This window comes from Symphodus melops, assembly GCF_947650265.1.
Source record: "Symphodus melops genome assembly, chromosome: 16".
In the NCBI taxonomy this organism is placed as follows: domain Eukaryota; kingdom Metazoa; phylum Chordata; class Actinopteri; order Labriformes; family Labridae; genus Symphodus; species Symphodus melops.
The window spans coordinates 5,774,334-5,785,824 of record NC_136706.1 but is presented as its reverse complement, the minus strand read 5'-3'; positions in this window follow the sequence as shown (position 1 = coordinate 5,785,824).

Below are 11,491 nucleotides of genomic sequence, written 5' to 3'. Positions count from 1 at the left end.
TGAAGCTGAATTAGTAGGTTCATATTCGTCAGAACTAAAATGGGACATTTGCCACATCAGCAAAACACATGCGGGCATTTTTGAAAATAGATCAGAGACTTTTTGATTTCACACCAACTATGATCAATATGGCATTGCAACTGTTTATGACATTCATGATGGGGCTCGCAGGCTTTAGTACAGAAATAAAAACTGCTTGAGGTAACAAAAAAAGTTCTTGAGCATTGGATTAGGATCCCCTGGCAACACCTTCATCATAAATGTCCATAAACATGACAAAAGCATGGTAATAATTAAAGCTTGGCCATCAATGAAATGACATGTAATTCTGTTTTAGCACAAGGAATAGTTAGGTTATTTCCCACAGATTTTATTGATCATCAGTGAGAAACTGGGTACATTTTGTCAGATGGCTCAGAAGAGAAGTGGAATGAAGTAAATTCTGAACACATGTAAAAGAAAATTCAGAATCAGACCACTGGAACTGATATAAGATTAATCCTTGATCCTGGTTACATCCGTTATTTCACTTTCCAGTTACTGGCACAGGAACACTGTTATATGTACACCATGTTGCTAGAGACAGAGCGTTGGCTAACAGTGAGCATTCACTAAAGCAGAACAGCAAATATTGAGCAGTATTAATCCCTTTCATTTTCCTCTGAATGAGCAAATAAATTATTAAACCACAAATTTGATTGCCTTGACTTAAGAAAGTTTTATTCCGGTCTAGTTTTAGAACTTGCATGCAGAGGGCTGTGTGCTTATTGGGACATTGTTCATGTATAGTCTTACCCATTTTGCTTGATGATCCAAAGCTCCGAAAAGCAAGTAAAAGACTACAAAACTGGTGCCCAATAAATTGTTCCAAAAGGCAGGTATTCATTCATAAATGTGAGGTGAGGGTGAGTACAAATGATCTCATACCATTTTTTCCTTCATCGTACTTTTTACAATACCTGATTCTTCAACAGCCGTACAATACTAACCCTGTATGGATGTGACATGCTATGTTTACAATTACCCCTAATTTCAGCTTTCATTTCTACCCAAATAGAAACGTGGTGGGAGCAAAGAGCTGTAGAGTTTGAAACAGCTCAGGAGTGTTGTACATCTTAATGGTTGACATAGGCCAGAATCCATAAAATAAAGAAATCCATAGTTAGAGATGAAAGAAAGGAGAATTAGTTAGATGTACTTTAGGCTCAACCCAGGTACATTCAACACTGTACATTCTTAAGATAAGATAATCCTTTATTCATCTCGCAAACAGAGACATTTACAGTGTTACAGCAGCAAAACAGGATAGCAGAAGAAACACACATTGCAAAATTAAATTAGATAAGAATATAAAAATGTAACAAAATATGCATAAAAAAACTTCTAAATACATCCGTGTACACTGTTTCTGAGACATCTGACGATTACAGTTTAGTTAAAATCAAAAGACATTTGAAAACCACTGCCAAATTGTGATTAACCTCACTCCACTCGTGGCCCACTGTTAGTCATTTCTCTCCTCACATTGTAAAATAACAGTTCTTCATGACTCTTACCTGTGTTAGTCAAAATCATCCAGCAGATTCATTTACAAGCTAACAACTTTTTGAGGCAAAAAAAATGGTGTTAGATTGGTTAAGAAACTTCCTTATCCTGGATAGAGTGTAATTCACTGCAAAGTAAAGGCATTGTAGGCATTTTTGCCTCGGTGAACACAACTAATCAGAAGAGATGCCATGTTAGAGGACTTTGCTGTTATTACAAATTTTTTTAGCAACCCTTTCTGAAATGAAAAGATTTAGAAAAAACTTATCCTGGAACATAACTTTTTCCAACTCTATTATGCCATATATGCTTTGTATATCTTTCCCAACAAAACTTCAAGTTACCAATTTTTCTCAGAGAACTGTGTGACTAACTCAGCGCTTGTGTTTCTGGGAGTATGACCTTGTTGCCCTGCGTTGATTTACTGGCCTTACAACCACAGTGGACACTCTCCAGCTTGATGACGGTGTGAGTGTGTGTGGACTTATTCCACTACCCTTCAGTGCCAATCTACAGTATGTATGCCTGCTCTCATATATGGCAGACATGAGCTAGCTGCTTGTGTAGCAGGGAAAATGTGATGCAGAACGCTGTGCTGTGGTGAAATGTCGACATAGTATGGAACTTCACAAAAAGCTTGTAAAGCGTGGGCATACAAACACGATGTAAGCATATGCACACACACACTCATACGACCTCCACTTAGGGGGAAAAATACAACATTATGTTAGTCTTGGAGGCTTTAACACCAGTGTCACCACATTGCATACAGCAAGTCATTTTGCTATTTAAAGAACCCCCTTTTTACAATAAAAGACTCATTCAGCTGCTCTTGTTTTTTTTTTTTTTTCTTGCTAAAAAAGTGAGAGCAGCTTCCTGCACTGAGCAAACAACTGTATGAGGTGACTCCGCGCGAGATGACGTGAACAGAAGAACAATCAGCTGTGTGTATCTGTTGAGACTGTGGTGTTGTCAGGACTTAACGGATTTCTAAGCGTCCTCACCTATACCTTGAAGCAACGAGGATCCTTGTTTCTTCATTCTGCAAGTGCATATGTCTTCGTGTTTCTGAAAGACGTGAATAGAGGACATGGGTATTGTGTATCTGAGAAGACTATAGCTTCATGTGTTACTTTCTCCCCTCTGTCAGAGAGCTGGGAACCACCGCAGGGAGGATATGAAAGCTATTTTTGGAGTAACTCACCTCTGTTTCCCCTCTCTGTTTAAGACTGCCCCAGAGGATTTTGAACACTATCTATTCCCGAAAATGCTAAAATGAAGTGTACTTTTTGCATCTTTCAATGTTTTTTTTGTTTGTTTTTTTTAAGATAACGATTTTAACATACTGTCTACTTGTGTTGTATTCCTTGCTTAAGCACAACTCTCAGTGAAGATTGTTCTCAACAAGCGTTTGTTAAGATCTTGGAACATGCAGCATCCCTCAGTCTCCCCCCTCATGAAACCCAGCCCCATGACATTACCTTCATGTTAAGGCTTAATCTGATTTCATAGATTACAGTAACCCACACTGTATTGTGTTTATGCTGCACACTCTTTTTCCACTCACTACCATCTTGCACATTCCTGCACTACTGTACAGCCCCTCCTTTGCACCTTTTGTAAACTACATTCATTTCATTTTCATATCGTTATCAATATTTTTATGGCACTCTATTTAAATTCCTGACTGTGGAAGAATTGCTTTTTAATAGCCCTTCACTTTAAAAAAAAATTCTACCTCTGTTTTATTTCTCCTTGCACCACAACAACAGCTCAAATGTCTAATTTGTGTGAACCTATTTGTCAATATGTCCAACTATGATTCTGTTAATGAAAACTAAGATTACAGCCATGCTTAGGCCAAAACATCATCATGCTATCATTAAACATGACATATGTAAAATACTAGGTTTGCATCGATAATCATTTTAAATTAGCATGTTAGTATGCAAAGAATTCCTTTTTTGGGTTGTCCATTTATTGTGTTGACCAAAATCAAATATTGTTAAAACTCAAGCAGTAAAACCCAGTGAGAGATCACGTTAATCCTTAAGTACATATCACGCTCATTTTAAGCAGGATGGATCGGATTAAAATACTCTCTCTTCCAAATACAAATTGATCTGCCTGTTTTCATTTTTCTCTTCTCGACTTTCTCCTGTGTCTTTCATTGAACATTTCATGCATGCATATCCCTCATCAACACATCCACCACAACTTAGTTTGCGTTCCATAACAAAGAATCTCGATTGAGTAACTATCTGTCAAACCAGTTTTTTTTTTCTCCACACTATGTTAATACCTCACCACAGAGCTGCAAAGCGAGGGAGGACCCTCCCCTCCCTGTGACTCACTCTGATACGTGCGTAAGCAGCCACTACAGAACCGAGAGTAGTATTCCATTACTCTTGCCATTATTTTTGTCTTCTACATCACCAACATCATGCCGTTGTTGCACTGTTAGCTTCCTGTGCCAGATTTAGATAAAAGATAATCTCCATGGAAATGTCCAACTGTTTAGTTTCTTACAGTACAGAAAGATTGATTTTTCATCCAAAGACAAGACCACAGAGCCGGATGATACGTTTGTAAATCAACAACAGAACAAGGAAAAAATTACAAAAGAGGGAAGTAAAGGATTGAAAGACAAGAGAGGCAATTTAAAAGTATGAAGTGGAAATAAGATTGTGTTGTGAGGAAAAGGGGTCGATGGAAGTGGGGAGAAAAGCTGAAAATACTGATAAACGCTGGTGTTGAGGACGTAGTAACACAAGTTTAAGGCCAAAGAAGGATCGTTGTTCCGGGGTTTTTCCATGGAGCTGAAGGTCTCTGTAGTATTATGTCACTCTTAAGCCCCATTAATTCATAATGAGGGTGTTACCTAAATTAAAATGTCACAGTTGACACTGCCAGCACAAATTTTCACTTTGTTTCACAAAGTATTAAAGCATGTCCATGTGACAATATCCAACCTATAGCTGGAGATAATGTATAAAATTAAAGCAAAACCCGACAGGAATGTGACAATTTCCTTCGCCACGGCTTTGATGAAAGAACCTGTTAACGACAGCGCAGACATGTTCAGAGAGCCTTCAGGCATAAAAACCATGTCAAATGCCATCGTGAGAGAGAAGCTAGGGCACCAGGCCAGATAGCAAATATTCACTTGGCGTGCTGGTCTAGTGTACACACCCTCAGCCCACAGATAGGAACAGCCTTTTATCTTAAACTGTACACACACTGAATCAGGAAGAGTGACGTGACAGAAAGAAGGGACACGAGAAAATGCTGATCGGGCATCTACAGAGGGCATGGAAAATATCTAGAAGGATTCACATTGTGAAGGAGTCCAATTATTTAATTGCAAAAATTTAATGTTATGCTAATCTTATCTTAACAACCGTCCGTCCCACAGAGCCTGATGTGCGTTTTTCAGTTCAGTTAAGAAAGTTATTTCTATCTGTTTGCTCACACATTACCAAATTAATGTGAGTAATGTGTTTTTTTCGGGGGTACTTCATTTTGTAGCTTTCCTGTCAAACTCTTAATTTTAGCGTAAAAAAAAGTACAGTAAAGGAAGGAACCAAGAAAAAGAAATGAAAACCCTCCACTCGCATGAAACTTGTATATAAAGATAGATTTTAATTGCTTTAACCGCTTGTCATGCCTTAACCAATTGCTCTGATATTTTTTCTCTGTTCCCTTCTCCATAATGTGTCTTATTCAGTTCCATTTCTAAAGACACCATTTTTCTCAAAACGTGGCTGGAGTCATAAAATGTGAGAAACAGAGACAGTTTTTGTCAATGATTGGAGCAATTTGATGCTATCATCATTTCTGTGCGCCACTGGGTCTCCACTCCGGGTCGTGGTCATCTACAGCACAAGCTGTTCTGTCAACGTGTTGAAGTGGACCACAGAAGTTGGTAGATAAAGCTGCACACCACAAAATGCACCTGAGGAGCTTCTCAAAGAGACCCCTTTATGACTTTTCCCCCACTTGCTGTCTAAACACAACTTATAACTGCTCCACAGCTAAGGACCATTTCTAGAATACACACAAACATGTAATTATTGGCGGGTAATTGGGTCGCACAGCGTTACGGTACAAAGGCAGCACGGCCATTAAAAAACAATTTCCTGTTTGAATTCACTGATGCTTTGATTGATAAGCACAAAGACACTATTTTACATTGCCAAAGATTTTAGGGATAAATCCCAAAGCAGAGAAGTTTAAGGTTAGAGGGTAAGTAGTGGAAAGGTGTTAAAATGTAATATTTGCCCATGAAGGCTTGTCAAATGCAGAACTAAGTCTAGTTCAGAAGAGTAGAGGAGAAATGATTCCTCCTGTAACACAGAGTTCAGCTCAGTCCCTTCAAGAATTGCATTGTCCCTGATGGTCACGAATGAAGGCGGTGCAGAAAGCCTGCTGTCATAGCGTCCTCTGGCTGCATCACAGTGTCCCACTGATCTCTCTCCAGGAACTCCAAATCTTTTGATGTCCAGATGCAAAGAATTGAACAAAGAGTCTGCAGCCGTGCTCCCTGCTTTGTGATGCTTCACTTTGGCACAGTGGGATGAAAGAAAACATCATCATGCAAACATACTCACCATGGAAATAATAAAACACTGATGCTTTACATCAGTGTGTAGATATATATTACCAGTTTTGTCATTTTATTCAAAAGTGTTAACATACTAAAGCATCGCCAAAAAGAGGTATGTATAAGATGATCTTTGCAGGTATTTGGTGATCAACAAAAGTAGCAAGCAAACTGAAACTTGGACATGAACTTCATCTAAAACAGACTCCAATTTATCCTGAGCGGTACACAAATGTCTGTAACGACTTTTGTGACTTCTATGTTTTACTCATACGGATGTTTAAAAAAGGATCATCCTCATTTTGGCAGAACAAAAAACCAGAATCACTGAATTATTTTAGGCGGCTGACATGATGGATTTTTGTACTAAATTTGGACATCTGTACCAAACTCCGCTGCAATCCATCAAATAGTTTAAACCAACTCGTGGAGCTTAAGCAAGTGATTACAGCTAAAGGTGGATTGTGTCATCCACCAACCAAGTGAATGAACATGGCTAAAAGTGGTGATGTACTGTACATGTTTGACCAGATTGGAAGATGCGCTGATATGCCAGTCTGTCAAATGTGAAGTTGTTTGTCTCTTTTCTTCCCAATATGGACGGTTTTCCTGTCTGCTCAAACAAAAATCGGACAAAACATCTTCAAAAGGAGCCAATAAGAAGGTTCAAACATTCAATGTTGTCTCATTGCACACAAATTCTGGATTTATGTAAAGTTACCCGTTTTCATAGATTATAAATTCAGTGACCAAACCAAAATTGAATCGCAATCCAGCTCTTTTATGTTGTCATGCTTATCTTTTTTCATCCCTGTTGAGATGGTGCAGAAGGTGGGGTATAGTTGCTTGAATTAAATCATGACATAATGCCAGCGTCAGTGTTATTGTTTCCACGCTCTGAAAGAGCTCCTGCTGAGGTAGGAACGTTAACCTCAGACCCAGACCTACTTTCACTACATCCCAGGATGCATCGCAGGATGCACTCAGGAAGGGAGGAACAGGCTGGAGCTTGAGCCGGGCAAGAAAGGAGTAGCCCGGCAAAATGTCGGTCACAGGACGCTGACCTCATAACATCGTGCCTCCAACATGCAGTTACGCAACAGCTCCAGCGCCACCCGTGTTGGTGCGACTATAGAGAGGAAGCACTGGGGACAGACAGATTCCTCCTGTAGCTCTCGGGGGGCCGGGTGGAGAGACAAGCAAGGGCTCAGATCTGATTTTGCAGGAAGGAAAGAGAAGGGAGGGGAGCATCGGATAAGAGTACTGCCGCTGCTTTATTTTATCCTTTTTCCCTCTGAACTGCGACCCAGGCTTGTGTTATGAAGGCCACAAAGGTGGAGTTATTATACACAAAGCCAAGCCAGGTCTAATCTTGTTACTATTTTGTACAGAAACAATACAGGGCTCCTTTAATGGGGGGCATGATCCAGATAAGTGAAGTTCAAGAGAACAAAATGGAGCAAAACTTATGTAACATCTTTAGAGTCTGCAGCCACCTCAAGTTGCTGTTTTTTACTGATTGGCCATTGATATTTAACTTTCCTAAATTCCCCTTAAAGAGCCTAATTGTGTCAGTTTTCTTTGAACTTTTCCCCTGTGTTAGTGAGCTTAAACTTCATGTGATCTTGAAGTGCTTGTCAAGTTATTTAAAATGGGCCAAAGGGAGCCATAGTGTGGCTATAAAAAGACACTTACTACAACAGGAAGCCTCAGCTGGAGGTATACAAACCAAAAGGGCCCAGACACATTCAAGGAGTACACACACCCAAATGTCTGCCTGCCAAACACAAACACAAGTATACATACTGCTGGATATCTTTCTATCTCAGTACACCCATTGATGCTTACAGACGCAACTCAAACAACACCCAATCCCACTCTAAGCCTATCCCCACACTCATTTATCTGCAATGACGAGACACTTCTTCCCCAGACAACACAAAATCTCTCCACCCACCAGAGGATGTCAAGCCCTGTGCCAGACTGTTGACCCAGTGCTGGCAAAGGAAGTAAACCCACACCCTGCTGGCCAGAGATCAGCCACTGCAGGCCTCACTAGCCCTGTCAGTGCTAGCATCAGAGGGACGTCCTTAAGCACTGTAAAATCTTATTTTATTTTTTTAATCACACACTTGTTCCATAGCTGACATTTGGGTGAAAAGATTGATACCTCTTTCATGTCTGTCCTTCAAATATGTGGTTAGCAATAGCCAGGTTAGCTTAGCTAAATGAAGACACAGGTTACAGTCTAAACAGCTAGCCTGGCTTGGCAAAAGCAAAAAAAGAACACCTAAAACCCCTCTCATCACTTAATTTTCTGAAGGGATAATGTCCTGATATTATTGCTTGGTCAAAACAGTATGGCAACCAGCTGCATTTCCACGAAGTTACCTGTGTCAGCCAAAAAAACAGAACTTTAAATTAATTTTTTACAGGAATTATTTTTTTATTTTTGACAAACTATAATCCCCATACTGTATATACAGCCTCACTAGCTGTTCTCTATTGTTATTCTCAGCTAAGCAAAGTTAGCAGTTGCTGGCATTAGCTTAATATTTAAAGCAAAATGATAAAGTTGGCATCAAATTTCTCATATATTCTCTGTAAGACCCTTCAATCTTTCTATAATATTTGTTTTATGATCGATAAAGGATTGAAGGATTACAATTTAATATCAGATGACTGATGAATTGCATTCCCTTGTGTCGAAGCATTAAAGATCAGATCTGTGTAAATGCTTTTGTTGGTCATACAGAGTCATTAATATTCATTTCGGTCTGTTGCATAACCAGCTAGAAACTCCTGGCAGGAGCTTTAAACAGCACTTTTCTAGTTTCAAGACTGCTTAAAGCACGTTTACACTACACGTCACGTCACCCTTTCATACACATCTATACACTGATGCTGCTAAACGTGTCAGTCAGACTAATTACATCCACATTTATTCACACACTGACAGTTATGCCTTTGGGAGCAATTAAGTGTTCAGTGTCTTACCCAAGGACATTTCCACATGTGGATTGCAGGAGCTGGAATTGAACTGCGAACCTTCTGTTTGAGAGACGACTGTCTACCACGGATCAACAGCAGCCCACAATGATCCCCAAGTATAATTGTAGACACCTTTAACTCATTTGCAGCTGATATGCTTTAACCTCACAGCAATTTCTTATTTCATATCGATAATGCTGGAGTTGAGCCAAAACACTGAAAGTCATATTACTGTCAAAATGCAAAGTTATAAGTAGATCACATGTTTTCACATGTTTACTGTAACTTATCTGTTTCCATGTCAACCAATGCTGAACTTCAAACTCTGAGAATACATTTTTCAAATTGCAATGACACACATTAAAGAGGGGTGTCAAGATTTTCTAATATAATCTTTATCATTCTTCTGTTGAGTGTTTCTCAAGTGGACCATGCAAACATTGGCAAAGTTCATTTTTGTCTTTCTTCATCTTTGACTTCCAACGAGTAAAGCTTGCCTAATAAAAAGTAAATTACATGTCTATAAACTAACCTCTGGGGTTTGTGGGGCCATATTTGAAGTTGCGTCATAGCAGCAAAAGAAACCCAAAATTATGTAACACACGTCATTGTACTCTTAGCTCAACAGCTGTCTGTATTCAGAAGTAAAATACATTCGAACATAACAATCTCGCTCACTCGTCACTCGCTCACTCGTTCACTCACATATGGACATATACAGTTTACAGTTTATCTGTCGTCAAACTGTGAAGCCATCGCTGCAGCCTTCATCTTTTTTTAATGTTTTAGCATCAATCTTCTTTTTAGTCTTTACTGTTTTTTTTACATGAATGACGTATGTTGTCTCCAGTTAGGTTACAAATGCAGCTGATTCTTTTCATAATGACCATATAAAAAGGGTCAATATCATTAATTTATTTAAAAGGATTGGTTAAAGGATTCAGTCTTTGCATAGAAAAGGATATTATCATCCATGCAATGCTCTGTCTGTTACTGTTATTTTGTTGTTTTTACGTGCTACGGTTGTTCTAATACATAAATAGGGCAATGACATTGAACCCAGCAGAACGTTGGTACTAAAACATTAAAACATTATCTTATCAGACATTTTATGTATCCATATCTGATTTAAATTGTTTCAATGGAATTCTTAGAGCCTGCGTCCTCCCTGAACTACAATATCTCTCTAAAACATTTTACACTCACATATCCATTCACGTTTTGAAACGTGCAAACACATGGGTGAGGTTGTGGTCTACGGCTGAACTCCATGGTTACATCCCACACCTGAATACCTTTGTCTCTCATTCTCAGACTGGCCTACTTTCACCCACACATGAGTCATCGACAACCTGCTATCAGATAAAGACTCATTGTCCCTTCCTCTATTTTGAGGAAACAAGTTTGTCTACCCTGTGGTCTACTGTTGCTATTTCCACTGATCCAACCTATTCCTTGAGTAAAATATTTAACTCTTAATCCTGCCAGAACAATATCACGTTTTGTCTCTTTCAGTGTTGTGACAACATCAAATTATGAACAGTCACAACTGGTGATATGCTCTTATCACTTTTGGACTGCGTGGGAGGTTTGAGGGGCAATTCACTGCCACAAGGAGGACAACCAAAGTCCAAGAAAATAAGTTTTACCTTCGCTGACATGCAATAGTGGAAAAACAAGCTTAAGGAAACCCCAGTCCACTTACACAAGATAAGATTTGACATGCTATTATAGGTTTACGGTGCACTGGGTTCCCTTAGAGGGACTCAACTGACTACTGCTTGTTCTTAAGTGTCCAGTGAACTCCATCCATCACCACATGAAGATACCCTTTCACTTACTGTACAGTTTAATACCTCTAAGCCTGAGCCATTTCACTGAAGGATCCATGTACAACTTTCCTTTTTTTAAATGTGTTGCCCAATCTAGTCACACCACAGGACTGGCTCTACAGTTGACACTTATTGGTAAATTGGGAGTATAGGAATGCTATAACTTTCTTCTTGTGCTTAATTCGTTCAAAATGTTAAACCATCAAGTACTACACGCAGCTCTTGGAGGCTTTATGTTTTTCAGATTAAAGCAAAGGGATTCTGGGATTGTGAGCATTGTAACCTGCAAATCTAACATTACCATCAGTTTTACATGTACTTCATGTTTCATCCCATTGAGAACATTGAAGTACACTTAGGCTCAAAAGAAAGTTGGTGAACATGGTTTCTGATTTAACACTATAGTTTTGCCATTTTGAGCATGTTAGTCTTTACTTTGCCGCCTTAAATCATTTATTTCTTCTCTCTCTCATTCTGCTTTCTTCCTCCCTCTTCTTTTCCCTCACTTCCACCTCCATCT